Here is a 5648-nt window from a genome sequence, read left to right on the forward strand (position 1 = left end):
TGGACACAGTGGGGGGGGCCGGGGACAGGCCACGTGGCTGGACACAGTGGGAGGGCGGGGACAGGCCACATGGCTGGACACAGTGGGAGGGCCGGGGACAGGCCACGTGGCTGGACACAGTGGGAGGGCGGGGACAGGCCACATGGCTGGACACAGTGGGGGGGCCGGGGACAGGCCACGTGGCTGGACACAGTGGGAGGGCGGGGACAGGCCACATGGCTGGACACAGTGGGAGGGCCGGGGACAGGCCACATGGATGGGCACAGTGGGGCGGCCCAGGGAACCACAGCCCTGCCCGGACACCAGCCCATCGAGACGGGTTGAGCCTCCGACTCTGTGCTGACTTGTTTTGCAGCCGCAGGAGGAGCGGGCACCCCAGCAGCGCACACGTGGCCCACGGACACTGCAGGACAAGGACGGTCCTCCGGAGAACTGGGGTCACCACATCCCTTGGAGACCCGCTCACTTCGCCCCCGGGCTCTGAGGACTGGGGGCCCCAATGTCAGCCCTGGGTCAGGTTCTGGGGGGGCCCGGGGCCCCGCCGGCCTTCGGAGCCCGTGGGTCTGGCACTCTGCAGGGAGTGCACCCGTGTGGCACTGGGGGCGCGTCTCCAGTCACTGGAGGTGAACGTGTTGACTGCGGCTCCCACGCTTCCTTGGGGTTGACTAATTGGCGCGCTGATTACATTGGTGTTTCAATATATTACCAGCCAGGTCCGCGGGCTCCGCGCAGACAGGTGCCCGCCCGGCCGCACGTCGCTGCCCGTGCGGGGAGCTGAGCAGAGTAATTAGGCCCCGGCTGGTGGGGGCCCGCGCCGGCCGCTGTTAGGGGACCAGTGAGATGTGAAGGGCGGCCTTGGAGTTGGCAGCTCTGAGCAGAACTGATGGCTCCCGTTCCCACCGCGCAGGCAAATAGCTTTGTGTGATGTCTCCGGCCGCCTGGCAGCGGCCGCGCTGCTGGGGACGCGTATTCCATTCCCGGAACTGCCCAAGTGTGACCCCGCAAGGCGCCGCGTCCGCCCGGCCCGTCGGGGCTCCGTCACCGCCCAGCCCTGGCCCCGGTGCTCTCCGGGGACGCCTCTTGTCACCCGCACCTCTCTTTTCTCTAATATGTCTTATTTTCTCCCAAATGTCCTGTCTCGGTCTAAACCGAGGATGTAAATCTGCAAGGGCCCGGCTGCTCATTCCCGGCCACCGCCCCCGGCAGGCCAGACTCCAGGCCACGTCAGCCAGCGCCGAAGCAGGACAGGCCCCTCCCCCGGCTGGCAGCCCAGGTCTCACAGCAGGACGGTGGCCCGAGTCAGCGGGGCTCCCCCGGCCCCAGGCTGGGTGTGGCCGGCGCCAAGTCTGAGTAGGACTGAAACACGACCGTCTGTGACCGGGGTGTGTGCGCCCGGCGACGTCCTCCCCGCCCGTCTCCTGCTCTCCCTGCCCCGCTCCCCCACCCCTGCCCCACTCCCACTCTCCCTGCCCCGCTCCCCTGCTGCCTCCCTCCTGAGTTTCTGTCTGCCCCTCCCCTGCAGCTGGAAGCCTGTGTCTGTTTGGTTCTGAGATGCTTGTCGATTCTGGCCGGAGTGTCACCACCGCCTTTGTGCACGAATTTTTTGTCATTGGCCCAATCCGGCAGGCGGCTGAGGGGACGCTGGCGTTTGGGCAGGTGTGAGTGCAGCAAGCTGGTTCCAGGGACGGGTGCAGGTGGCCAGCTGGCCCTGGGCTTTACTGGCCTTCCCCTGGAGCTCTCTGGGGCTCCCCCGGTCTCCAGGGACACCAGTGACATGTGGCCATCGATGAGACCGAGCTGTTTGTCTCCCTAATGGGGGGTCGGGACCCCTCCGTCAACCCTGGCCAACCGCAGGGATCCTGACTGGAAGCGAGAGAGGCCACTGGGCCCATCTGGGAAGAACTCACCCCTTCGCCACCACATCCCAGTGGCCCAGCCAGACGGCCGCCCGTTCTGTCCCTGACTGACTGACCGACTCCTGTTTCCTATCAGTTACGTGCCTGCAGGTGATAAAATGCATTTTGGGAAACAGCCGTGGGACCGCCACCCCCACGGCCACGCCCCTGCCTGCGGGTGACCGGGAACAGCCCAGGGCCTGACCCGCTCCAGCCCTGCCCCAGGGGACCCTGCAGCCTGGCAGGCACTCTGGGGCTGCATGGTCTTCTCCTGGAGACAGTTCAGGGTCAGAGCTTTCCCGGGAGCCGAGCCCGGCCCCTGCGGGGTCCTCGCCGCCAGCTGTTGGGATGGTGCCCGCCAGCCGCAGAGCTGAAGACCCTGCTGGCCGTCCTCCAGCCACGTCCCCACCCCGGGCTGTGAGCGGGACATCACCTGTGGGCGGGTCCTCCTCCCCGTGACTGGCGCCCTCGGTGGAACTGCGGGGGAAACGCCACAGGGTCTCCCTCAAATCCCTCGGCAGCTGGCCAGGCCATCGGGTCACGGAAACCGAGGGAAACCTGAAAACACGGGCAAGAGCCCAAGGGGACGCTGTCGTGAGGACACGCTGAGGCCCGCGTGTCCCGGAGGGGCCGGGGTGGGGGGGGTGCACCAGGCGAAGCCGGGAGACCCAGACCGAGTGGGCCTGGAGGCAGAGGCGGGACGGAGGCTCCCGCCGTGAGGAGCGCGGCATCAGTGCCTGGCGCCGTCTCTGCAAACCTGAGCTGCTCCGAAAAGCTGTGGAAAGGCCACTGAACACAAAAATAAAATATGTGGTGCCAAGGTGCTGCCCCTGGGGGAGCAGCGGCGGGGTCCTGTGCACGCACCCGCCCCAGGGGCTGTGGGCGCCGGCGAGCGGGGGCCCGTCACAGAGAGCCTGCCCCTCAGCCGGGACCCGGGCCTGAAATCACGTGTGGCAGGCAGGATGGCCCTTCCTGCCCTTTCCAGTCTCTGGAGGCCCCGGAAGCCCCTGGCGCTCCTGGGCACATGGGGGCGTCCTCCATCCCCTGCTCCGCCCCCACGTGGCCCCCACCCCCATGTCTGTCCACACTGGCCCCCAGCACGGCCTCATCCTAACCTCGTTTCATCTGCACAGACCATCTCCAAATGAGGTCGCATTCGTAGATGTGGGGTTGAGATGTGGACAACGTGCCTTTTGGGGGTCACAGTCCACCCCCCACCACAGGCCTGGGCCCGGGCCGGACGGCCAGCAGGGCAAGGAGAGAATGGGCTTCCTAGAGGCGCCCATGGGTCGTGGCTTTCTATGAATCACGTCTGACATGGATCTCAACACCCATCCAGTTAGAACAGAACCAGCTTCCAACCAGACGCACCCATCAGTCCGTCCCCATCCGGGCTGGGCCCACAGCCTTGCGGCTCTGCCGGGCGGCGCCCCGAGTCCCCACAGCCTCCGCCTGGTGCTTGCGGGTGGATGGGTGCTCGAGGCCCTGGGCGCTGGGTTCTCACGGGTTCTGATTTGAACTCAGATCCTGACTCCCACCGGGTCCTGACTTCCACGAGGGCCCTGACTCCCACGCACGTCTGTCCTGAAGCCTCTGGGGACGGGCTTCGACCGGCTCCTTTTCTGGGTGGGACCGTCTGTGACCAGGGCGTGTGCGCAGCCGGCTGGCTCCGAGGATCTGGGACGCTCCACGTGTCCCGCTAAGCCACACAGGCATGCCGAACTTTGGGAGGCTTTAAATTAAAAATGAAATTAAATTTTGGCCCTCCCCTGCTGTCACACCACCACGTCACAAGAATGCTCTGAGGGACAAGTTTTCATTTTCAGCTGCAGTCGTGCCCAGGGCCACACAGGGCGCGGGAACCCTGTGCACTGTCCAGGTCGCAGGAGAGCCAGGGGCCCCTTCCAGGCTGCCCCTCCCCCCCCACCGGGACTCGTCCTGTCTCCCGCTGAGTGTGAGGAGCCTGGGGCCTCCCCTTGTTACCTGCAAGCTTTCCACCAACACGGGCCCCAGAGTGCCCTTCCTTTGTGGGGACACCCATCCTGCGGGTCCAGGGCTCTGCCCCGCGACCCCATTTAACCAGATGCACCAAACACAGTCCACCGGGGGGCGGGGCTCCGACATGGGCTTTTTGCGGGGGGCACAGTTTAGTCCATAAAGATGATCTTGGCTGTCCTGTGTCTGAGTCTGTCCACCCCACATGACCCCCACCCCTGGCCTCTCCGGAGGACACGTGCAGGATGACAGCCGATGAACCCGACCGAGAAGGCACCTTCCAGAGGGAGGTCCGGGCGCTGGGCTCCGGGACCGTGCTGCAAGGCCGTCTAGCTCAGGGACACGTGCTATTAATTCAGCAATTAATTTTCTCTGTGCACTAAATTCCTGTCCCTCTAGCCTTAACAGGACTGATTATTCATCAATATTAAAGTGGCAAATTCATTATATTCTAATGATCTGACATCAAATATTAAATCTCATTATACGATTGGCCGGGGATTTATGGCCACCATTAGTGGGCTCAGGTGAGCGCCCGCCTCCCGCAGGGGCGGCGGGGAAGCGCACGGTTTGCACGCCCGTGTCCGGAGTAAACGGGCTGCGGCTGCATCGGGGGAAAACTGCGTGGCCTTCGGGGTGGCCTGGGGACAGACGCTCGACTTTGACTCTTTCCCGTGTCCAGGGCCTCCTGCGCTCCAGGAGGGTGACGTTGTGACATCAGGAGGACCCAGGAGGGCTTCCAGAAGCTTCCAGAGCACAGCTGTCTCCCTGAGTCCCACGCCTTCCTGCCTGGCAGGACCTCCCACTTCCCACCGGCCTGGGGTTTGTGCGCCGCGGTCAGCCCCCCAGCCCACGCCGCGGTGGGGCGACGGCATCACAGCCTGGGGGGCCCTGAGGCACGAGGACAGTCCCCACCGCGTCCTGCCTGCTGGGCTGGCACTGGACCCCAGGCCTCTGTGCACGGCGGCTCCCCGGAGGTGCCACGCAGAGAGAACCAGCGGGCATGAGGCCGTGGGGGCCACGTGAGAACCCCGCCCCCGGGGAAGCCTCCTCCATGCGCCTGCCCTGCAGCCCCGCCGTGAGAGCGGCTGCCACCCCTGCAGGACATAGGGTCGCCTTGGGGAAGGGGGGGCCGTGGTGCAGGCGGGCTCAAGGCCCGGTCCCCTCAGAGCATGCAAGACCGGTCCCGCCTCTACCCTCGCCTCCTGTGTGGGGAACGGGATGGTTGATCGTGTGACATGTGTCCAGGTGTGACGGGCAGACTGCCGCCCGGGCGGTGCTCGCCGTGGCCCCCCCCCATCAGGTCTGTGCGCGGGTCCATCTGCTCAGGGCCGTGGAGCCTCCGTGACCCTGTGCAGCCTCACCTGGGGAAGCAGCGGGGGAGGGAGGAGTGGGTGCCTGAACCAGCCGCCCTGCAGTGGAGGGGGTGCTGCACATGTACCGTCCCCCGACCTGCACACTGCCACGGTGTGGGCCATGCTTGGACACCCCTCACCCGGACGCCCCTCCCCGGGTGTCCTCGTCCTCACCCTCACCCGGACCCCCCCTCCCTGAGGGTCATCACCCTCACCTGGACCCCCCTCTTCTCCCGGCATTTGGGGACCACACACCCATGGTCTAAGATGTCACCTCAGCTTTATTTCCTTCTTTGCTCTCTGAACGCACGAAGGACCCCAACCTGTCCCCAGATCTTGGCGTTGCCCTGACAGAATGCCCCCTAGTTCTCTCCTGGGAAGCCCCCCGTGTTCATGCCTCCCC

The sequence above is a fragment of the Suricata suricatta genome, chromosome 10, assembly GCF_006229205.1.
Source record: "Suricata suricatta isolate VVHF042 chromosome 10, meerkat_22Aug2017_6uvM2_HiC, whole genome shotgun sequence".
Taxonomy (NCBI): domain Eukaryota; kingdom Metazoa; phylum Chordata; class Mammalia; order Carnivora; family Herpestidae; genus Suricata; species Suricata suricatta.